At 41.0% G+C, this 25,250-nt stretch overlaps 1 protein-coding gene across 15 annotated transcripts in view; it reads right to left on the minus strand.

Annotated features, from left to right (window-relative positions):
• CELF2 (CUGBP Elav-like family member 2) overlaps nt 1-25,250 on the minus strand; it is a 766,349-nt gene that overhangs the window by 234,255 nt on the left and 506,844 nt on the right. Inside the window, exon 1 of one of the 15 annotated variants that reach the window (XM_053572286.1) lies at nt 22,051-22,069. The exons of the other annotated variants lie outside the window; for them this stretch is intronic. The gene's annotated coding sequence lies outside the window, so the exon portion shown is untranslated. Of the gene's footprint in view, nt 1-22,050; nt 22,070-25,250 lie in introns of those variants that run through there. 15 annotated transcript variants of the gene reach the window in all.

Below are 25,250 nucleotides of genomic sequence, written 5' to 3' on the forward strand. Positions count from 1 at the left end.
AAAAACACTTTCTCATACACACACAATCCAAATGTGAGGAAACACCTCTTGTTACCTGTAAATCTTTGCATCGTTCATTATGTTTGGTAGTTGGTATCTAAAGAATGTTCCTGGGGGTATTCCAAACATCCTGGGAAGATAATCTTCGCAAAATTTGGCATTGCATGTATTTTTTTTCTTTTTCTTTTTTTAATTAAATCATAGCTGCGTACATCAATGCAATTATGGGGTACAATGTACTAGTTTTATATACCATTTGAAATACTTTCATCAAATTGGTTAACAGAGCCTTCACCTTTTCTTAGTTATTATGTTAAGACATTTATATTCTATACTTCATAGATTTAACATGTACCCTTGTAAAATGCACCGCAGGTGTGGTCCCGCCAATGACCCTCCCTCCTTCTTTATAGACATGAGATAGCCCTGACATCACAGCACTTTCTATTTTTTTCTTGGGTATTCTGCTTAAATACCATCTAGTGGCTGATACTGCACAATTCTGTGGTCTCCTTTGCCCCAGAGTTTCTCACATCCACCTCAGTGACAGGATGACACACAAACCAGTGAATGTGTCCAAGAAAGTCAGACGTACCTAACCATCCTTTCTTAAAGCCCAGCCCTCAAGGATTAATGTCTCCTCCTGTGACTGCTACCCCAACTCTTCCTGCCCCTTTAAGAGAGCAGAAAATACCTGTCCCTGGAACTTGCAGAAATACACTTTTTACATGAAATTTTATTTTGGTCTAACCATGCAGGAAGCTATTACCCGTCCATTATCTTTATGTGCGTGATTAGGAATAATAGCTGATTTGTGAAGTTATCTATTACGGGAAATAATCAAGATTAATGAGCCCTGTGGCACTTGCTGAATGCCTCCAGAGATTTATTGCTCAGGCCGTGCATCTTTCTTGTTGTGTTGTTGGTGCTGTCAGGAGTTTTTTACAAATGCAAATGAAGACATGGATTAATTATGGAAGAGGAAAAAAAGCTCTTTCGGTGTTATCAAATATTTTGGACTGCTCGGTCCCACCTCTTTCAATGATGCTATTTTATTTTATATAATGACACTGGAGTCTAATTCCCATCCCCCTCCACAGATCTGGCTAGGGAGTACTTGGCTCACACCCTCCGTGTCCCAGGGAGCAGATGCAGATGACGCTGCTTGCATAAGAATCCTGTCCCAAAGTGAAGATGTAGCTTAGATGGAGAGAAAAATATGGTTGTTATTACTGTAAATGCCAGGGGAGTTTAAATCACTTGCTCAACCAGGGAGCTGCTTCCTCCTCAGTAGAGCTGCCTTGTAGATATGGGGCTATTACTGAAGGGCTGCAAACATACCTCTGTTGGAATGTCCAAATTCATTCAGGACAGTCTCCCACCCTAGGCTTTTCCAAAAATGGAACAGTGATCCAGGATTTAAATGAAACTTTGGTAGTATGTTCTGTGTTCTTAATTATACAGTGAATATGAAAATACAAAAATTGCTTTTGTCATAAAGAAGATGGGGACTTGGGGACAAAAACCTCCCAGCGACGAGATCCCATTTTAGGGGAGCAGATGCAAAGGTGCCGAACCAGACCTCCTACGTCTGAGTCCCAGTTCCGCAGCGTGCAACTTGAGACAATTTATGTAAACTCTTTGTGACTGATTGGCCCATCTGCAAACATGGAAAAGCAATAGTATCAGGAACACAAGGTTGTTATGATAGATTAAATGAATTAATGCAGGTATAATAAAAGTGCTATTTTCAATTAAGTCTGTCAATCAAAGTCTGTCAATCAATATAAACTTGATAATATCTTAGACTCTTAATTCACAGTGTCCCATTACACTGGTTCAAATCCTTAAATTTCCAGTGCTTTTCGATGGACAGGATTATGGTGTGAACTAAGGATGAATATTAAATTAGGAATTAAAAGGTACGGTTTCCAGACCCAGGTCAGACACTAAATGATGGTATGCTGCTGGTCAAGGCATTTTATTTCTTTGGGTCTAGTTTTCTTGTCGGTAAAGAATAAGAAAATGATTTATAATGTCTTCAGTGACAGGACCACATAAGCCTTTAGGTTATAGTTGTTCTTTTTGTTAGCGTAGGGGGAGGAACAGCATTTGATAAGTAAATATAAAATCACTGCCATATACTAGAAATTTTATATAAATGGAAGAAAAACGTAACAAAGGTAAATCTGAATATTTAGAATATCATTGTGCTATTAACTAATAAGGGTACCTATTTGCAGACATTTTCAGAAACCAAAACCTTGGCAGAATACAGTAAGAGGAAAACATTCCAATGGGATACTTTTAATATGCTAGCGCCTGCATTCCCACAATGATATTAAGAGGATCACTGGGTTTATTTAAAAGCACGTACACTGATGACCTCAGCAGCTGAACGATAATGACCTCTGTGTTGAAGTCTGTACTTGCTCTAGACTGAAATTTTCACTTTCTCTTGCCGGAACTTAGAAAACAATATGGTCGGTGAGTGTTTTTAATTCCCTTTCCTAGGGACTTGTTACTACCAGGTACAGTCTTAGATTTTGACGCCCATAGAAAATTGGCTAGTTTTTAAAGCAGTATCTTTATTTTCAATTTAAAAGTAGAAAGGACTGTCTGCAAATTACACCATTCATGAAGTCAAGCGTATGACTTTACTGTTTGACTCAACTCCATCCTTGATTCTGCCTGTTAAACTACAATCTCAGGTAAGCCGAAGTCGAATTCTAAGGCGTGTTCGACCTTTCCAAACGACATTCACTGCTCCCTTCTCAGTGTCCCAAAGCCTTCTGACACCTCCACTGCAGCCCCGTGCACATCACCCGTGGGGGTGTGCTTGTACCTGCCTCCCTTCGACACAGTAAGGAGCTGAGCACAGAGCAACCTCTCATACAAACAGACTCACCACTGTGTGCCTGTGTTTGCTTCTGGCCACCCCATGAGATCCCAAGTATGAGAACCACGTCTTCATCAGGGTTTGCTTCCTGCCATATTGGGCACCTACCAACAAAGCTGTTGCTCAGGATAAGTGGTAAAATTAAATAATTTTATCTTTTGGAGTTATATCCAATTACAGAACAAAAGAAGTTCTGGATTCCTTCCTCTGCTGCAGGAAAGTGAATTATCTAAGTGGTTGTTTCTTTTCTTTGACAAAATATTTTCTCAGACCACTGACAATCAGCATGAACTGGACCTTCACAATAGCGTGGTAACTGCTCTGAACCCCCAAATCGTGGGGTACAGGCCCCTGGATTGAGGGAACAGATCACGTCTAAAGCAGGCCATGTTTTGGTTACTGATATTGTCAATGAGAAGCAGGGAGTGGAGCTGTTATTTTAAAGCCCTTTCCCCGCATTCTCTGATGTAGTCCTCCCTTATCACTAAGTGACAAGGACATTAATATTTCCCTTTTAAAGATGAAGAAACTGAGGCACAGAGAGGTTAATGGGCTTGCCCAAGGAAGTGGATAAACCAAGACTGCAATCTCAAGCCACAGGACTCCTAAGTCCACGCTGTTAACCACTAAACTCTACTAGATGGGCCGGTGGATAACTGTAGTTCTCACCCACTGCAGGAAAAGGTTATCTGAAATATGCAAAGGAGAAAACAGGAAAAAGCAAAGGGTAAAACTGAGGTTTTAGAGAGAGGCAGTATGGCTCTACCTTAGTTACTTTCCACCACTTACAGGCTGGTTATTTGGGACCTTGTCGCTCACGTCTATGACAGAAATAGACACATACCACAGTGGACAAACTACCCTTCGGCCAGTCTGCACCGGCCTCTCCACCTCTGTCATTTAAACTCAATTACATTTACATTTAAGGGCGCCTTTCTATAAACCACAGAGCAGTCAGGAAGGTGAAACACCCATTTGTTTCCTATTATTAGCTGGCACAGCCCCCAATCACCAGGCATCTGTCAAAATGATAATGGTCTATTTCAACAGTTCGGGGGTTTTTATTTTTTTTCCCCCAACAGAGGCATTAGCTGTCAACAGCTTCTGTGCTAGGAGCAGAAGGTGCATAGTGACCCCTAACCTCACTGCCAGTCAGGACAGAATAAGAAAACCACAGCTAAAGCCGATGATGAGTATTGAGATGGGACCTGGGGGCGCTAGTAAGATCCATCCTCAGGGCCGACTCTTCCACAAAGGAAGAGTAGGAACATTGTAAGTGGATTTTTTAATCTGGCATCTATTTCTTCAACTTAGAGATATTAGTAAAAAGTAAGAAACCTAATTCCATTCTAAATAACATTAAAACACCAGTGATTTTGTAGCCACTAATTATTACCTGCAAAGGGGCTGTTCAATGCACACTATCTGAAGGACAGCAATGCTCTGACCTATCTGCCCTGAGGCCTGAGTACTTTCTCCATCTACAACAAGCATTTTAAAGTCAGTAAGTTAATTCTACTGGACGAGGCAACCAAGTCGCAAACCACAGTCCTGCTCCCAGACAGCATGTGCTCCCTGCCAGGACCTGAGAATACGGTTTTCATCCTAAATTTGCGGATGTGAAATGCTGACTCTAGAGATGTGCAATCAGGAAATCACAGCATTTTTAGAAATGGAAGGGATGCAAGAGCCGTCTCCGTAATCCCTCCATTTGACAGATGAAGAACAGAGAGCCAGAGGAGAGGAGTGACTGACACAGTTACTGAGCTACCCACAGCAACGGGAAACGTGCGGCCCGAGGTTACGTCATCCGGGTACCTCGCTGCCACTCTGCAGGTAACGTGGAGTAAGCACACTGCCTCCCTCATGCCAGCCGTCAATACTTTTTCGTTGAATAGCTACCTGAGTAATTCAGAAATGCAGGAAACCTGGAGGAAAGAGAGTTTGGGTCAGGTTAAGAAGCTCGCCCCTCCCTCCCCACTGCATGGCACGGATGTAACAAACAAAGGCGTTCACCCACTTGCTGCCCCTCAGGGATTTTCCTTAGGGTCCCTCTACTGGAAAGAGGCAAGAGACCATTTTGAGTTCTGAGCTCCGAGGGAGCACTGGGAGGCACGGCGGAGATGAGGGTGTGTAAGGAGATGGGCAGGGTGTGTCACCCTCCTTACTCCTCCCCTCCACACAACGCTGGGTCCAACCACAGCAAGGAGGCCAGAGCCAGGACCCACCTGAATACTGACCATGCTGCCATAAACTGGCTGAAGTTACAGCAAATGCACAAGTCTCCCCAGAGAAAGAAAACTAAACCAGGGTGGTACGGTATCAGCCCCAGAATAAAGCTTTTTCTTCTTTAAATCCATGTGCTAACCAAGTATGAAAGAAAGAGTCCATATAAAGGGAAAATCAGAGCCCAGGGAAAATGCATCAGTAAATGACTTACGTGTCCCCAAAGCCTTTTTTCTCAAGGAAAAGAGTACCAAGGATGCCCAGCGGATACTCTTTAGAAACTCTTCAGCAATATTTTTATCAGAGCGGGCAAGAGAATGTGTCAAACACTTCAGAGGAGAATCAATCAAGCAAATTCTCCTTGTCCAGATTTTCATCTATTTCTAAATGATGTCCTCCACCCCCAAAAGAACCTTCCTGGAGGTCCCAACATATTACTTTAACAAATTTTACTTCTTTTCTCCCCTCTCTTAACTCTTCAGAATAATTTTATTTTTTAAAAAGTTTGATTTCTAAGAAATGGATGCCAAAGCAACAATTGAGAAATTCAACATGCATCTTTTTTTTTTTTTTCCTAAAGAAATACCAGAATAATTCGTCTCTTTGGGCCAACTCAAAAACTAAAAACTGAAGTCTGCCGAGACAGACAGTGCTGGCCTGCCTCTCGGAAACTGGCATCTGGCTAAACTTAATTCTGATGAGAACAGACACATGGGTCAACTCACAGTTCATACAATTTTCTTTTCATTAAGAGAATATGAGGACTTTGATCGAAATTAAAGACTGTCCCAGCACAGCCTATCCACCATCCTCCTCCACCTTCAGAGTAGGAGCTTATCATCTAAGTTTTAAATCAAGCACCAGATGAGGTTCTCTCTACAACACACAACAAAAAGCCCTTCAATATTTGAGTCAATGCCACGCACAATTATGTTCTCACAGAAGGAGTATCTGACAGAGACAACGCGTCATGGTTAATACAGGCAGAAACCTTCATGTTTAATACTGGCTTTCCCTGGAATTTACAAAGTCTAAATATTTCTAAATGTCCACATAGTTTTAGTGAACTCATGTTTTGAGCAATGTTGGGTAAACTATGAACCCGATATTCCTTGTCTAATATATTGAGGAAATAAAAGCCACGTCCCACCGCATGAAACAAACGTGTTCACCCCTTCACTCATTCCATGAATGTTTTTCACTGAGAAATGAGGACGGGCCAGAACTGGGCACTAAGGAATTATCCATTTGTGACAGTGAAAGACCTATAAACACGCAGATCTATTTAAACTAAGTCAGAAAAACAAAGGGAACTAACATTAATGGGGTCTTTACTTGGACCTTTCGTAGATGACCTCAATTATCACAGTACACCTACGTTATTTCCATTTTCTTTTTTTAGATACAGAAATTAATGCTGTGAAAAGTTAAATGCTGTGCTCAAGGTGATCCTTAGCTGAAAAACCAGCCTTTGAACTAGTGTCTGTCAAGTGCAAGGCTCTTTCCACCGTCCCTTACTGGCTGCCATAAATATGACTAAGCCTTTACAAACCAGACAGAAATTCATGGTAGTTTATAATCTTGATGATTCAGTCCGTTTCATTTTTTTCTTAGCACTATTACTACAAATGGTTCCCGACTAACAGATCCAAAGTCATCTGTTTTTTATTACCCCATTTGCCGTTGATGTCTGTGCTGCCTGTGGTGATTCTGATCACATATGGTGATACTGACAGGTGATAACGGAAGTTGGCTTAAGAGGGAAAGCAGAGTGACAACTTCTCTACCTTGAACTGCTAAATTTCACTGATTTAAAATGGAGCCATCTACATTTTACCCATATTTTTGTTGAAGTAACAGCTGGATTTCAACCTAAAACCTAGGTGTACAGCAAAACCAAGATGGAATGTAAAGCAACTCTGGAGCGAGAGATCATTTCATAGGGGTCCTAAAAATTGATGAAATCTTCATGTTTTCACGATGTACCTCTCCCAGCCATTCAGAACAAGTTAAGAATGTTTCTGTTTTCACTTCTAGGTAAATAAATGTAAAGAGTACTCTTAAAGCTCAGAGAAGGGAAGGAGGAAAAATAGAACAGGAAATATACTGCTATGCCCCACTCACAGCTGAAAGAATTCCAGCTGCTCAAGTAAAACACATTTCTCTATCACTCACCGCTTTAATCACATTACATTTATACTGAAGATGGGAGCAGCATGACTCTCCAAACGAAAGAAACGGACATGCCCACTAGTATCATTGCTCCCAGACCGTATCTATCCCGCATACAAAGAGTTAGAGTCTTTCCTTGTGCAGGTCAAGAATACAGAAAAAGGGAAAAGAACAAGGAATGGCAGCTTTGGACATTTTTATATTTTCTGTAAGCCACACACGAAGAGAAAGAACCACCAATACTTTTGTGTTGTTATAATTATTCATTCATCCTTCAAACTTTTAATGGGTATATACGACCCTGTAGTGTCCACATCTCAACCAAACCTTTCGGAGAGGGTAGCTTTGTAGGGGATGTGGGTAGATTTTACAAGATGGGAGATCTGGAGATGAATGAAGTTCTGGATAAATGAAACTAGCAACTCTAGAAATGGGTCAACCAGTAAAATAAGGCCAGAGAAAAACACGTTTAGGGGCTTTTGTCTTCACAACTTGGGACTGCTATTCTCTGTGTAGACACTTGTATTATGGGTAGAACTCACTCCGTTCTGGAAAAGCCATGAATTCATTCCCTTTATAATAATTTTCTCTGAGCAAAGCGTAAGTTTATGAAAGGTGAAATTTGTATCACCCAGGAGAGAAATGTTGTTGAATTCCATTTCCCATTGCATACATTCCCCCATAAACTTCCTTCAGGATAATACAAGGAAGAGCAAGGACATAGAAACTGGAAGAGGAAATTAAAAAAAAAAAAAAATTAGGCTAAATGTCTTAAAGAAGCTCTCAAATACCTGTATGTAATAGACTATGGAATCATCCCCCAAGGGAAAGTGTTCAAAACTTACAGGGATAAAACATCAAGGATGGCAAGAGGGAATTATCTCGAAGGAGCAGAAAATGGTCTGCTGCAGTCTACCTAAGCAGGTCACTTCCAAACTCTCACCTATATCTTGCCTTCCCTTTGGTATGATTTTTTCAAGGATTACTTTGGGCTTTAGTTGCAAAACTCCTAATGTGCTTTTCTAGGTATTACCGTCTGTCTAAATCCTGATGTAGCAGTTTGAAAATCAGACTCCTGTCTTCGTCCTATACAGTTTCCTTTTCCTCACATAACAATTTTTAGAGCTACAGGATTAAAGTTCATAAAAGTGAAATTAATTTTACGTTATGGGCACTGTATGGGTATGATTATGGCTGAGTTAGTGCTCATAATTCATCCGTCAGGAGTCTCACCCCTATACTTTAATATACAGCACTTACAGGGCATGGAAATGTTTAACACCCTCAACGATAAAAAGCTGAGTTTAAACCTAATTACTTTCCTGTTTGAACTTTAAATTTTACTGATAAAACTAATAATAGGTATTTTTACATGGCTCAGAGGATTTGAATCATTTTCCAGACACAGAAGAATCCATGTTCAAGACTACGTATTTGGAACTCAGAAGTTTTTAATGCCGACAAATTGACCTAATTACTCCTGATACTTCGCTCACACTTACACTGTCAACCCTCTAATCATAAAAGTCTAATCAGTACCGACCCCCTTGGGGTTACTCTAGGGTAGATATTTCCTTATTTTGCCTGAACTTGGCTTTCAGTATTAGCAATGGTTATTTAGCATAAAAACTTTAATCAAAATGAAGAAGCCTTGAGCTAGGGTACGTTCTGGTACTGGTCAGCATTCCTCCCCACCTACAAACCTCGTTCCTACAACCACTCTGTATATGGAACTCTAGTGCCCCTTCCCCTCACCCTAGCTGTTGTATGAACTATGTCACCGAGGAGACATTAACTTGTCCTAGATTAATGGTTTTTAAACTAGAAAGGACTTGGGAGTCACCATTCTGTAGGTGAGGAACTGAGCCTCCTCCCCTCCCCCCAAATAAAGCGATTTACCTAAGGTCACTAAGTAGTCAATGACAGAACAAGAGTTCAAGGCCAGGTATTAGCTACAAGCACCGACTTCTTTCATAGCCTCTTTAGTTCTAGTTCACCGCCGCCTGTTTGTCTGTAGAGCCACACGCTACCAATAACCAACTTAGAGTCACAAGTTCCCCTATAGACAATCCCCCGTAAGCCTACAACTCTACTACTGACTCCCAATGCCTTGAGTTGTAGCGCTAACTCGGGTTATTTAAATTTTCCTCAGGCTTAGGGAAGCTCAAATCAGATCCACATCCATGGATCTAAGCAGTGCTGCTTTTGCTGTAAACTTTTACTTAACGAACCCACATCATTTGCCTCTGTGGCAGAAGAGAGGCGATACACACAATTTCAGCTAGAGCCAGCCCTGCCTTATAAGGGAACTTTGGGGGCTGCGTGTCACACTGATAACGAGGGGAGTTTGAGTACCTCAGTTAATTCTGGGCTGTGAAGCACTCTTAACAGCTTTCACCTAAAAAATACCCAGGCATTGACAAGTAGCTCTGGGACGTGGACCTGTCCTCGATATTAAAACAAGCACTGCACATTTAAAGCCCTTAGGCCACATTTATCCAGTTCTTCTGTATAATACGTCACGCCTGTGTCCTCACAGTGCTAATGCACCCCCATAGCACCTGCCTTTTCTTTTTGCTATTCAAACGAAAAACTCTGTCCCTTTTTGCTAATTTGGGATCTTGGTCACTCAGGATCCAGAAAGGCCCCATGCAGCATTCCCCTCACCCTGCGACATCCTTCTTCAATTGGGAGGAAAACCTGCATGGCACTGAATACCAGGCCAGCTCTGTGAACAGGCATCCTTCATCTGTGATAACGAATAGCCCACCTACTTTTTAATTCTATCAGCTTATATGTAATAGCACTCTACCCGAACTCTAAAAAAAACAAACAAAAAAAGGAATCTTGACTTTTCCTATAATTCAAAAAAGATTAAATAATCAGTTTTTCTAACACTAAAAAAGTATGTTGATGTATCATTTTTTAAAAAAAACTTTTAACAAAAATAGGGGAAAAAACAAAGTTTTGTTTGTTTTGTTCATTCTGAGATAGTAACATTAAGCAGTAAATTTAAGATTCTGGTTAACTGAGATTTTGTCCTAATTACTAGTAATTTTATCTTGCCTAGAAAGCGCCCTCATTCCCAGAATCCTCACAGGGGCCTTGCTCCCACCTCAGCCTCCCCAGGTCCGCTGCTTTGCTGCAAACACTTCAGCCCCCAGAGACAAGTCTCTAAGTGAATGCTGAACCAACATTCACTTTTCAGACTCTGCACATGTCAGTGGATACTTGGGTTCACAGTATTAATCCACTTTCCTTACATAGCTGTCTTCTTTTGAGTAGAAAAAAGAAAACACCTTCCGCATGCTGACTGTGTGCATCCAGTTACTCTCTCCCAAAACTGCTCACACCCTACAGGCTTCTATGCCCTGGACGACTCTCTGTACTCCTAAGTCGTCCATCCTAAATAAACAAGGTATCCTATAATAGAATGGACTTTTTTTACTGGGCAATTCTCAGACTAACCTTCAAATGTTTTTTTCTGTCTAAAAAATGAGAGCAAGAGAGGAAAAGGTGAGTCGGTGAAAACACAGAGCGAGGTGGAGTGAGCCTTCTTTCACTATTTAGTAAAAAAGAAATAATACACGGTTTCTGGTGGCCTCAACATCACTCCCAAAGGAAGGATCCACGCACAGGGAGAAACTCTGGGCCTTCACCACTCAGAAGCAGCAAAGGAGAACCATCGAGTTATACTTGACGGGGGGACAAGATCATAAACTTTTTGGGCCAAGGGAATTAGGACACAGGAACATTTTCCCACAGTGACAAGAGGAAATAAGGATATTATCAAAAAACATCTTTTAATTCCATTCTGAGTCAAAGAGCTTTTTGTTTTGGATTTTTGGGGGGTTTTTTTGTTTGTTTGTTTTTTGTAGCCCAAGTGGAAACCTACATGCAAACCAATTAATTGAGACTATATTGCCTCAAATTGAAGTATGTTGACTTAAAATGAATTTTCCAGTAATTTGTCATTTAAACACAAAATTCATTTGCTTTAGATACTTCAACATAAGAATAACCCATAGATCCTATGGCTAAACAAGACCAGTGAGTCTTTAAAGGAAGGGATATTTTCCTAGGCAGACATTCAGAGACAACTGTGCCCATTTGATCATTCCAAGCTGCAATACACGATTTATATAATTTTAATCCATCTCCTTCGAGGTCTGCTCACACAGGTGTTGCCAATAATGCCAGACCACAGCGGCTAACCAGGACTGAAGGGCATCTTTTAGAACGTTTCAAAGCCTAGCAGGTAATTTATTTCACACTGAATATTAATTAGGGAAATCAAAGAACAATAATCAGGCGCGGGCTAAAAATGTTTCCCTTTAATGCCACGTTACTTCTCAGGCAGTACCTAGAGATTTGGAGAATGGAGGTGTTCATTTCAAGGATGAGGTTTTACTTTAGAATAAGCTGATACTTTCCAAGAATGAAGAACTAGGCCGGAAGCCAAAGTAACTAAGTAGTTTCCAATGTTTGGCTGTTTTTAAAAGCTCCATTTTTCAAAACAGTAATTCCTACCCTTTTCAAATATATTTTCAAACATGTCTATCCCCCTCATGAGATAATAGTTGAATTTTTAAGTATCAGATGACTGAGGAAAAATGCAAAATATACATTTAAAGCTATTTTAAATTCAGGACTGTGTTCTGAAATTATTACTTCATCGATCAGAACAAAACAGATTGAACAGACGTTATAATATACATATCCTCATTTATACTTCACCTACAGACAGAGCTTGATCTGTCCAAGGATTCAGAACTTGTGACAACTACAGCCCCTCAGGGGCCTACCACACCAAGGCCAGAAATTGTTTCTCTAAAATAGTTTTCAAATCCCATCTTCAATATTCCATGGACAAGACAAAAATCGTGTCGCTTATTTTACATCTTAGTACATTTTTTTTTAATTAACCAAAATAATGTGACAAAATTCTGATTTAAACCCTCAATTTGCTTCACAGCACAGGTAAAGAGTATACTTGTGCGTTCTCATGCCACACCCAGGTACCCATCACTTGACCTTCCTGCTCCCCAGGGAAGACCAGGCCTCTTCTTCATGGTTGGGTTATTAAGGTTACTAAGGCCTTGGGAGGCTCGAGGCCATTTTGATGTGACGCTAATCCCTACCCAGTGAACCACAAGTGAGTCAAATATAAGAACCATTCCGCTTGAAACCAAATCGACCACACACAAAGCTCCCGGGCACCGTGCCTGCGAGAGAGTAGGTGTCAGCACACTCAGTTATTTTTATCACTGTCACAAGCCAGGAACTCATTAAACCTACATACATACGAAATGCTGAAACCCCTTAACCTGCTGTATGTTGCTGTAACTATTCCTGAAGATCGCTGGCATTTCTCCATCCCTGGCTGCCACCGCCACTCCTCCACTTTCAATAAATACATCAATATTCCTAGAAAAAGCTGACCAAAAAGAAAATCATGGCGGAGGTGGGGGGGGGGCGTGCAGTTGGAGGGGTTAAGCTCCAGTAAAATAAAATAAAAAGCTTTCCTAGAAGAAAATGCTACAGTAATTTCAGACCCAATTGTCTAAGCTTAAGGAACAGTTCCTTCTACAGGGAAGCACGTGAGGCCCAGGAGTCACACCACTGATCAGCATCACGCTCCATCCTGGTGAGACCGGTGAACGTTTTATAACCAAAGTATTATTGCTAAGATCAGGCATTTTAATATTTTGGTATGACTATATTAATATTTTATTTCTCATGTCATATTTATATTATTTGTTAATACTTATAATTTATAAGTAGTGTACGTTGTATAATACATACAAGGTATTATAATTTATATAATAATCTATATAGTATATAATGTAAATAAATTTATATTATTTTATAAATTACTCCAAATTATAATATGATTAGTATAGTATATACTATACAAATAGTAATAGTATCAATATCTTCATAATTATTTAAAATGTTTGTTTTAAAATGAATTTTACTATATTTCAGAGATATATGCTTCCCCCCAATATATCTCTAATTTATAATGTGGAAAAAAACAGGAAAACAGAATTCACCCAAAAGAATATCATCCAAATGGATATTCCAAAATTAGAGTGATTCCCGTTAATCCAAGGTGTCGGTAAACTTAATATCAACCATCTGCAAACACCTTAGTCCTAAAATTCAGAGGGGTACCACGGCCTCACAAAGCGAGCACAGACATTAGAGCAACATGTAGAAAATAAATGCCTGAGTCCTTCAAACTGTTGTCATCTGGTTAAAATAAAATTAAACATCAAAGACCTGAGTCTGATAGTGACATCAAAAATCTCCCCCTCAAGGCAAAGAAACAACTTGTCACAGGCACTTAAAAGAGGCTCTGTAAGTTACCATTAGTGAGATGCACAGAAATAAAACCTTAAGAGAAAGAAATGAACCATTTTTTCAAATTACTGCTGTCCAGAGGCTCAAAACGTGTATTAGAAAGGGACTTTGACCCTAAAGAAAAACTGACAAAAGAATGTTCCTCCTTACTTCCCTCGAGTCTTTCTTCTGTTTTACGTGGAAATGTGTAACTTCGCTATACACTTTTTGGTTGGCTTGACCTCTTGGCGAAATCACAACTTAACACAAAAGGCAATCTCCAAGCCCATCACAAATTTAATGTTTCTCTTTCAAGGTAGGATCAACTTAGCCTTGTGGCAGTGCTGGTTAGGACTCCTGTCCATTCATGGCTTCCTTTCTGTATGTGTCAAAACAGTTTACCAACGTGACCCCGTTTACTCTGGCTTAACGGGAGTGAGATATGAAAGGATTTCAGCTGTGTGTTTTTCCTTCACCAGGTCTTGAATAAAAAACTGTGATCACAGTAACGAGGGTGGTGAGGGAGAGAAAACAAAATCCTGTACACCTTCCCATGTTCCCAAAGCCTCCGGGACACAATTTTATTATTTTCATTTTTCAGAAGGACTAATTCCAGCACCAAGGCAGTTAAGAGAAAGGTTATATGAGGCAACAGTGGGGAAACGGGAAAACAGATCTTGAGTTGGTGCTATACACTGACAGAGTATGTGAATTACAAATAATAAGAAAATGATAAAAATAACCCCGAGAATCTGGGTTTGGATTTCAAAAATCTCTTGTGAAAGGGAGTTACTTTAACTGTAAGGATATCCCGGTATGGAAGATGAACCAGGAAATGTGGACCCTGAGTCACCTGGATTTGAATCCCAGTTCGCCCTTTCCCCAGATGTGTGGCAGGAAGTCACCTTCTCTGAGCCTTAGTTTCCTCATCTGTAAAATGGAGGTAATGAACCAGCCTCATCGGGCTGCTGTTAAGAATAAACTGAGATAACACGTTGGACGTCTGGCCCAATAAAACTTCATGCCCTTCGGTTTGATTACAAAACCCAGTGCATGTCCCAGCCGGAGGTTTGCTACAAAATGTAAGCCAGATGGAATCCAAGGAAACTCTTGACAATTCAAAAACATCACCAGCGCTCGAGTCTCTAATAAAGGTGGAACACCAATTTAAAGTAGAATTAGCCTTGATAAATAAAAATGTAAACAAGATGAAAATGAACAGCTTTGCTGTTGTGTTTCCCTGGCCACTGGATGCTGCTGTGCCTTTTTTTTCTCCCATCCCCTTGAAACCGTCAAATTTCTCAGAACAGTTCTCGTTGCCACTGTTGCTACCTCCTGATCCCCCATTTCATGGCCAGCGAGTTCCCAGCCGGCTTGTGGCCTCACCACGTGACTGAAGCCTCTCTTGCTGAGGTCACCCAAATGCCTCCACTCAATTCTCCTCAGCATCAACCAGCACCATGGGCCCTTCCCTAATTTTGCCTCCTGTCTCCCCGCAGCCCCACCTCCCTGAGCTTTCCTCTACGCCACTGGTCCTTTCTGTCTCCTTTACATTTTCCTCTTAGGGGCCCAAGTAACTGGTGGTCCCAGACCCTGGGTCCTGGATCTTCGTTCTTTACACTGTCCTCTAGCTGCTTCTAACCTTACTTCAGAATCTTCATCGTTCAAGATTTTCCATTGAACTAAATGCAGATGAACCCTGGCTTGACATTTTTAGCCCTGAAATCTCTCACAGGGCCAGTCCTTTATACAAAGTGCCTATTTTATATCTCATCTCAGATAATTCAAACTTCACATCAAACAGAGTCATCTTTTTCTGAAATCCAAGTGTGACAAGGCCTGCCTTCTGCTTAAAATCCCCTGAGCAAGAGCACTCTTGCTCTTGGGCTCAGGGCAAGAATTCTCAGGCACCAGGTCACAGCCCACATCCTGCTTCCTGCAGTCTGCTCACCCTCAGCCCAGCCACCCGAGCCTTCATCTAGTCCCTAACGTCAACTGTTCTCTCTCCTGCCTCAGGGACTTGGCACGCATGGTTCCCTCTACCTGAAACTCTTCCCTCACGTTTTTGCCAGTTGAACACTGAATGATGTCATCTTCGATGGCTTTTTTTTTTTTTTTTTGCAATTTTTGGTCAGGGCTGGAGCCTCACTCCTTTGAGCCACAGGTGCCGCCCAATGGCTTTTGTTTTTTTTTTTTACAGTTTTTTTTTTTTTGAGTGAACTCAATGAATAATTTACACAGAATAAAGAGAGAGTGAAAACATTTTTAGAAATGTTCCTAAGAACTCAAACAGCCACCTCCAAGTTCTATTCCAGGTTTTCCTGACTTTGAAGCGACAGACACCCACAACAGGCAGCCAACTGCTCATCATCTGTCTTGAACGATCTAGAACATATTCATTTTGCAAATGTTGTTCCCAGTTTCACACACATTTCCTTTTTTTTTGGAGAGACAGAGTCTCACCTTACCGCCCTCGGTAGAGTGCCGTGGTGTCACACAGCTCACAGCAACCTCCAAATCCTTGGGCTTAGGTGATTCTCTTGCCTCAGCCTCCCGAGTAGCTGGGACTACAGGCGCCCGCCACAACGCCCGGCTATTTTTTTTTTGTTGTTGTTGTTGCAGTCTGGCCAGGGCTGGGCCTGAACCCGCCACCCTCGGCACATGGGGCTGGCGCCCCACCCGCTGAGCCACAGGCGCCGCCCGCACACATTTCTAATAGGTTCTATCTACCTCATCATCACTTCTGGTTTTTCGTCCTACACTTCCATCATCAAAACTTAAGTTATCTTTAATCATTGTGGTGGCTATAATTTTGCTGACAAGACAGCCATCCTCTTGGCTTAATGATTTAAGAACACTTTCATTTTTGGATTTAACAAAATCAGTGAGAATGACAATCTAATAATTATTTCTAGGTCATATATTCCCTCCAACCACCTTTCTATGTACACTTCTGAACCACATGAAGTACATTTTTAATACACAAATATCTTAAAAGAAAACCGCCGCATATTCTTTCAGCAAAAACAGGATGATCCAGGTTTCTGCTCCAAAATGCTACTCGATGAAGTACTTCCTGCTGAGTGACTAACTGGATAAAAATGCCGTGTTTCCTTTTTGTCTTTTGAAGTGTGCTATTGACTCATTGATTTGAGCTGAGGAAAGCTCATCCAGGACGTCTTCACCTGAAGAATCGGCCTGAGGTTTCACTTATACTATCAACCTCATCCTTATCCTTGGAATCTAGAGTGGGTTTGTCTTTTTACATGTTTCTTCCGAATGAGATGTCGTCCTCTGATCAGTTTTCTTCTCTTTGCTACCAGAGGAGAAAATACAAAACTCTAAATTCTTACCTGTGCTCAATTACAGATTTTTTCCCCTTAATTTAGCTAAAAGATGCTATCTCCAGACTTCTTTTATACCTCCTTGAAAGATGATACAAAACTATGAGAAATGCAGTAAGAAAACTTAAGGATTATATAATAATTAACATTTATTTCACTGTAACATCCTTACAGATGATTCCATCATTCTTTGCTTTTTGTACTTTTCAGCCTTTTTTTTTTTTTTTTAAGTATAGTTGGGAATTGAAAGCAAAGATGAACTAAGTCCTCAGATGCTGAAACAGCAAACATTTCAACATATAGAAACAAGATCCCTATGAGGCCTTCATGTATTCTGGATGTACAAATGGGTCCCACGACACCATATAGTAACGGTGAGACAGAATGAATTGTTTTATACCATAAAAGAAATCAGTAAATAGTCTCTCTGTTCCTTGGAAGACCTCTAGGAAAGACAGAATTTATGAAAAAGTGTCACCCTTAAAAGCAGTTAAAATGTCTCACAAAAAAGAAATTCCAAAACTACAATGGGGTCCAGTAGACCCCGATGGTTTACTGAGGGTCAAAGACACCTGCTCACCTCAGTATTGTTGTTTTCTGGATCTTCCTAATTAGGCCAAACTTGCCTATTACCCAGTTTCATAACATTTTCTTCTCTTTCATAACACTAAGCACAGTTCTAACCTGACATTTATTGGTCTGATTAGTCTGAGTATTAATCAATGTCTGCTCTCTCACAAAACCGTAACAATTACAAGGGTAAGGACCATGAGTCTTATCCCCAGTGTATTCCCAGCATGTGGAATCAAGCATGGCACACGGCGGCTTCTCAGCAGACACCTTTGGAAAATGGACCCAAATTCTGGCCTGTTTTTAACCTCCATACTGTGTGAAGAAACTGTAAGAATGGGCAGTGATTGCCCATTGTTACTTCATGAGTTCTTCCTATGAGATGTTAAATATTTTCATTCGTCTCCCTACTGTGTGATCCTCGGTGATAGTGAAATAAATATTTACAAAGTACCTATAGGGGTCAGGTGGTTCACAGTTACTGTTCTCTTTTAATTCTCACAATCCTGCAAACTGAATATTGCCATTTTCACTTTACGGATGGGAAACTGGGATTCAGAAGGTTAAATAACACGCCCAAGGTCGCAGAACCAATAAATGGGCAAGAAAGATTTAAATTCATGCTTGATCTGACTCTAACTGTCTATTTCAACCACTGGAACACCCAAGGGAAGAATGGTCTAGTTCTTTTACAACTATCCGGAACATGGAGATTCTTGTTTGGGAAGCAGTGGGTATTAAGGAGCGCTGTCTAAAGTGCTATGATTCAATGAAATCAATATTTAAGATTTGGTTTGTCTAGAGGGGGGTTTGTTTTTGTTTTTCCTGAATAGCTTGTACTCTCCCTGCCTTGTGTGTAGAATCTGATTTCGAAGTACAATACACGCCACACAGGCACTGAGACACACTTACCTTTTCCCCGGGGAAACAGAAAATCAGCTCCAATTTATTAATAAGGCCAATGTACTGTAGATGTTACACACGTGCAGGTTTCACTTAGCAAATTCAGAAAGAAAGTTCTCCAAAACAGGGGATTTGCCTTTTACCAGCACTTCAAAAATATATTTCCACGGGCTATCAGAATGCTTATTTCCACAAAATATAATGACTTAAAGTGAGCTCAGTGTTTTTAAATCTGCCAGATACGTACACATTCCCGCACTCTTAATTTTAAGAGGCTGCAATGGCTTCCTCCTTAGCACGTATTTCACCTCCTACATCTCTATTAGAGGCCCAGGTTCTTCCTTTCAAAATGCAAGAGCAAATTCGCAAAACGACATCGTTAATAGCCATAAAAAGGTTAGAGTGACAGTAAACGGCTAATAACTGGATGCTGGAGGGAATTGAGAGCGAAGTAGAAATTGCAAATCCAACTCCCTCATCATAATTTCTACCTGTAGGCAGGAGTACACATCATGCCACATGCTGGTTACTACAGACACAGGACAGCATCGGTCTGATGCTCAAAGAACCTTTTGTCAAAAACCAAAATATAAACTCCAGGAGGAGGAATCAAGTCTCTCCCAGCAGGTACGGGGCAATCATGCCTGATACATAGCTGACGGATCTTTGAAAGACAGGGTCTTGCTGTGTCCCCCAGGCTGGAGCGTAGTGGTCTGATCACAGCTCAGTGCAGCCTCAAACTCCTTGGCTCAAGCAGTACTCCCTTCTCAACCCCCATGAGAAGCTGAGACTAAGGTGCACTACCTCACCTGGTGAAGGCCTGATTTTTTTTTTTTTTTTTTTGGCTGGGGCTGCGTTTGAACCACTCACCCTCGGCATATGGGGCCAGTGCCCTACTCCTTGAGCCACAGGTGCCGCCCTGAACTTAACATGTTAGATTTAAGTTTTCCTTACTGGTTCGAAGAGGAAAACCACACCCTGACTCTTTCCCCATTTTGACATGAATAAAAAAAAAATAATGAATGAAGCGCCTTATGATTCAAAGGATCCAGGCCTCTAACCATCACATTAGATTATTCAGAGTATAGTGAACTAAATTTGTGTATTGAACTTATTTCTACCTGTATCTCTCCAAAAAGAATCTGAGGTCCTTTCAGTAGCATGGAATTTCCCTTCGGCAGTCCATTATTTACTGTCACATCTACTGAAAGACACCTGAAGGGGAAAGATGATAAATGTATCCTCACACGTTCAAAAAAGGGAGTAGCAGGAACGTAACGGACACTTGCACACACAAAACTGATTATTAACTTCTAGGACAGGTACTGATCATTTTGGTAGTGAAAGTGGTGGCCACATTTGTGCCTACCCAAAATTCCCAAGATACACTGACCACCCCTCCAAAGAGGAGACCTTCTTTAAGAGAAGGTGAGCGCCCTTAGTTATGAACGGAAAAAAAAAAAAATCAACCTTAGAATACATATATTGCCTAAGTGCTCAATTCCCTTTGAGACCAAGGAATTAAAAGATCACGAGGGATAGTGTAGGTGACAAATTACACGTGTACCTTGAGAAAGAAAGATTCCTGAAATTGCGACAAGGCCTGCAAAGCTTGGGTAGTATTTTTCTGCCTGAACTAATTTTACATGATTCTCTGATCACTGGAGAGTTTGTACGATGCCAGGTTTATCCCAGCTCAAGCCACAGATTTTTATCTCTCTGACTACAGGTCACATTATCTCCTGAATGAACTGCTATTTAGGTCAGTAAAGAGTATCTGCCTAATTGAATGTGCATTTTACCCCTGGTGTTTATGCTCTATCTATCAAGATTTTAGATAATTATTGGTGGGTAGGGAAGAGATTGGTACAGAGATGCAAAAGAGACTTGACACTTACTCTGTTTGAAGCAGAACTTATCAAAATACCTGAAGAATTTAGAATCTTTCATTCTTGAATGACAGGTTTACTTTTAAACTGTATCACCGAGGCTTAACTGATGTTCCCTGCATAACTGCTACTTCTTCCACAGTGTTAAATACTTTTTTTCCCAAATAAGAAGCGCCATTTAATTTTAACTTTGAAGCTCAGGGTTCCCTATTCATTACTTCATAACAGGCAAACAAAAAATAATCCCTTGGTTAAATGACCACAGAGCACTATGACAGGAGCACCAGGGGGACTGAGGAGCTGAGAATAGTAAATTAGTCCAACTACGGAATGTGGCTGAGGAGAAACGAAATCTGAAAGAGAAAATGTCAAGCCCTGTAAACTGATTTGGAAAACCCAACCCAGACGAGAATTAGGTTCAATCTGTCAGTGAAATGAGATGATCCAATCAGTGGTACATTCCGACTTTCAAAAGACTCAAATAATCTTTCGCCAAAACCAAAATATAAACTCCAGGAGGAGGAATCAAGTCTCTCCCAGCAGGTACTGGGCAATCATGCCTGATACGTAGCAGACCTTCAAATACTCTCCGAACAAACTCACGGACGTGGAGTATCACTCTGCAGGATAAATACTGCTCTTCAGGACCTACAAAGCATATAAGATGTACAAGGTACAAATCCCTCCCATATGCCCCGAAAATAAAGCAAAGATGTTTAGTCTCCACCCTCAGAGGGTCTGACTTAACTGGTCAGAGTGGGACACAGGCACCAGTGTTTGTTTTTTGTTTTGTTTTACATTTACAGCACTGAATATGTATATTATTTCCAAAACTTAAAAAAAATTTTTTTTAATTAAATCAAATTAATATGAGGGTACGATTTTTAGCTTACACTGTTCCCACTTCCAGAGTAAAGTTCCATTTGCAGAAGGGCCCCTCACCCAGGGAACGTCCAGGCACCAGTGTTTTTAAAAGAGGGGGCATCTGGGCACCAGTGTTTTTAAAGAATTACTCAGGTAATTCTAACATGTGAACAAAAGTGACAACCACTGATCTGCCAACACCACAGAGTTCTCAAATATACACATTTTATACCATTTCTTATTTATACTGACAAGCAAAAAAAAGTAAATACTTTTTTAAAGACAGCTGTCACACTTGTATAATACTTCAAATATGACCTTCAAATTTAAAATCTTTAATTATATTCTAAGAATACTTTATTAACTAATAAGTGAAGAAATGAACCTCATTTATGATGCTTAAAATATGATCCCAAATTACTTTGAAATAAAAAGGGTTATGCACAGTATCTACCATACAGTGATGTTTTCAAATAAAAATTATATTCTATCATTTCAATACTGATATTTGCATATTTCTGTGCTGGGACTGCCTAGATAAATTTTAAGTGTTGTGGGAGCTGTCTGACCATCTTAAATCAAAGATACCAAATATCAGATATCAAATTTATATAGGGTGTGTTCCTAAACACATGCATGCCTCAGCAACAGTGTGGGTTTGGTTTCAGACTACCAAAATAAATGTTACAACAAAACACATGAATTTTTTAGTTTTCCAGTGCATACAGAAGTTATGATCACACTGTACTATAATCAGTCAAGTGTACCACAGGACTGTGTCTTCAAAAACTATGTATATAACCCTAACTTTAAAATGTTACTGCGAAGAAACGCTAACCCCTCAGCTACACATCGGATGGAGCCTTTGGAGAGTTGCCATCTCTCTGCTGGGAGCAAGGGTCTTGCCTCCATCCTGATGGCTGCTGTCTGATCAGATGGTTGCTCCTGAAGGCTGGGCTGGCTGTGGCAATTTCCTAAAATAAGAGAACAATGAAGTCGGCTGCAGGAATGACTCTCCCTTTCATGCAAGATTTCTCTGGGGCTTGTGATGCTGTTTGATAGCATTTTCCCCATGGTAGAACCTCTCTCTAAACTGGGAGTCGGTCCTCTCAAACCCTGCTGCTGTTTTATCGACTAAATGTATAAAACATTCTAACTCCTTTGGATCATTTGAACAGTGTTCATAGCATCTTCACCAGGAGATTCCATCTCAAGAAACCACTTTCTATGCCCATTCATAAGAAGCAGGTCCTCACTGGTTTATGTTTGATCGTGAGATTGCAGCAATTCAGCAATTCCGTCACATCTTCAGGCTCCATTTCTAATTCTGGTCCACTTGCTATTCCCACCACAGCTGTAGTTCCCTCCTCTGCTAAAGTCTTTGATCCCTTCAAAGCCATCCCTGAGGGCTCGAATCCACTTCTATTGATACTTTGACTTCCAAGGAACATGAATGTTACAGAGCATCAAGAATGGAGAATCCTTTCCAGAAGGTTTTCAATTGACTTTGCCCAGCCTCGTCGCCATCTATGGAAACTATAGCCTTATGAAATGGATAGATGAAATTACTTTTTCATCTATGGGCTTCAGAATGGATGGTCAGCTAGTAGGCATGACAACAGCATTCGCCTCCCTGCACCTGTCCATCAGAGTTCCTGGGTGACCAGTATGTTGTCAGTGAACAGTAATGTTTTTCAAAGCTACCTTTTTTTTTAAGCAGGTCTCAATAGCAGGCTTCACAGATTCAGTAACCATGCTGTAAACAGATGTGCTATCATCTAGGCTTTGTCATTCCATTATTGAGCTCTGGCAGAAAAGATTTAGCATAATTCCTACGGGCCCTAAGACTTTCGGAACGGTAAATGAGCCTTGGCTTCAACTTAAAGTCACCAGCTGCTTTAGTCCCTAACAAGAAAGTCAGCCTGCCCATTGAAACCAGGCACTGACTTCTCCCATCTATGAAACTGCTGGGTAACAACTTACCACAGGAGACTGTCTTCCTACATTGAAGATCTGCTGTTTGCTGTAGCCATCTTCACCAATGATCTTAGCTAGATCTTCTGGATAACCTGGTGCAGTTCCTCCATCAGCACGTGCTGCCTCAGCTGAATTTTTACGTTATGGAGACGGCGTCTTTCTTTCAGCTTCATGAACCACCTTCTGCTCCCTTCACACTTTGCTTCTGCACCTCTCTCAGCCTTCACAGAAGGAAATACAGCCAGGGCCTTGCTCTCAGTGAGGCTTCAGCTTACTGGAATGTTGTGGCTGCTTTGCTCTGTCCACACCACTCGAACTTTCTCTTTATCAGTGATAAGGCTGTCCTGCTTTCTTATTACCCCTGGGTTCACTTTGGAGCACCTTTCATTTCCTTGAAGAACTCTTCCTGTGCATTTACAACTTGACTGGGTAGAAAGAGGTCTATCTCAGCCCATCTTGGCTTTGGACATGCCTTTCTAACTTAACACGATCATTTCCAGCTTTGATTTAAAGTGAGAAACGTGACTCTTCCTGTCCCTGAGAGGTCACTCGTAGGATTCTGTTGCTGGGAAAATGGTACCAACGACTCGTTTGGTGCAGGTTGCCACCAATTTCCAACTTGTGAAAAAAATGCAGCATCTGCGGAAGCACAAAAAAGCTGAGCGCCATAAAATGAGGTCTGCCCGGATTCTATCTCAAAGTCCATCAGAGGAGGACGGCGCTGTGACAGAGTGGCCTCGAGAGACCAATGTGTGGATGCTGGGCAACGTGGGGGCTTCTGTAACAGGAAGAGATCTGACCACAGAAAATACTTCCCATGCCCAAATTACACTTTTCCTAAAATTAACTATTTTATTGTAATAATCAAATCTGGCATATTGTTACCTTACTCCTCAGAGAAGTTCAAAATGCCTCTGGATCAGGAAGATACCACTGACTATCTTGGGAAAGGATTAGAGATGTCCTCTCCAGGACAATTCCTGAGTGAGGGTCACTCAGCACTTCTGAGCTGAATTAAATTACAAAGCGTCTTCCCGTGTCAGAATAGAATACAACCACCATCGTACCTTGGAGATCACAGGGCCGTTCAGTGACTTCAGACAAAGCAGACCTTGACTACTCAACTCACCGTGATGGGTATTCGCAAAGCATCAGCGGTAGCAACCCAGGAACTTCACTAGGTCTCTCTTTTCTTCCTCTTCCATTTTGAGCATGAGCCTCCAATTTCAAAGAGTAGCATTTCAAATATACATTTAAATGAAAAGAATCCAAGACAAAGAAAGAACTATGGCCAATTCAGCTGTTTCAGAGTATCTATTCTGTCCCAATCTTCAGCATCTGAAGGTTGAAACTTACCCTAAATCAGATAAATGCCAGTACTTTATGGGCAAAGGTTCTCTGCCCTCTCATCCAGACATACTGTCAGGATGGAAACACGCACATTTTGGGGGAGTTCATACATCCAGCAGAGTGAGTTTGGGAGTCCTTGGAGAGTTAAGTTTCCTTAAGTGAAAAGGAAAGGAAACTATTTTCCTTAAGTGAAAAGGAAAAGGAAACTATTCTTACACTCTCATGGTGCCTAAGGCCAAGCTTCCCTCTGGCTGATAGAATTCATTGCATTTCCCTCGCTCTGTCCTGACAGCTGTTATCTCTGAGTATTCAAGTACACGGCTGTGGGCTTACTGCAGTTGCACAGCCTTTTCTTTGGACTCCGAGCCTTCTCTTCAAGGTTTAAAATCCTCCATAGAGAAGAAACAAGAGCACTCACTGGGGATGTGTTTTCTGTCACTGGAGTTCTTTAAAACAGGCTTAGCCGTCAAAGGACCTCGCTGTGTAAACACCCTCCTCGTGAGAAAAGGGCCCATTTCCCCAGGCATCTGTTTAATAAGTGCTCTAAATTTGCTTTCCACCTTTAAAATAGCTCAAAAATAGTAAAATAGCTCAAACCTCTCCAAGCTATTAGGCCACAATAAAGACAAACACAAGCCTAAGATCCCTGCTTTAAAACAGACATTCACTTCCAAATTCCAGGGATTACGGAACAGAATACATATTTCAGCA

The sequence above is a fragment of the Nycticebus coucang genome, chromosome 20 (assembly GCF_027406575.1).
Source record: "Nycticebus coucang isolate mNycCou1 chromosome 20, mNycCou1.pri, whole genome shotgun sequence".
NCBI classification, from domain to species: Eukaryota; Metazoa; Chordata; class Mammalia; order Primates; family Lorisidae; genus Nycticebus; species Nycticebus coucang.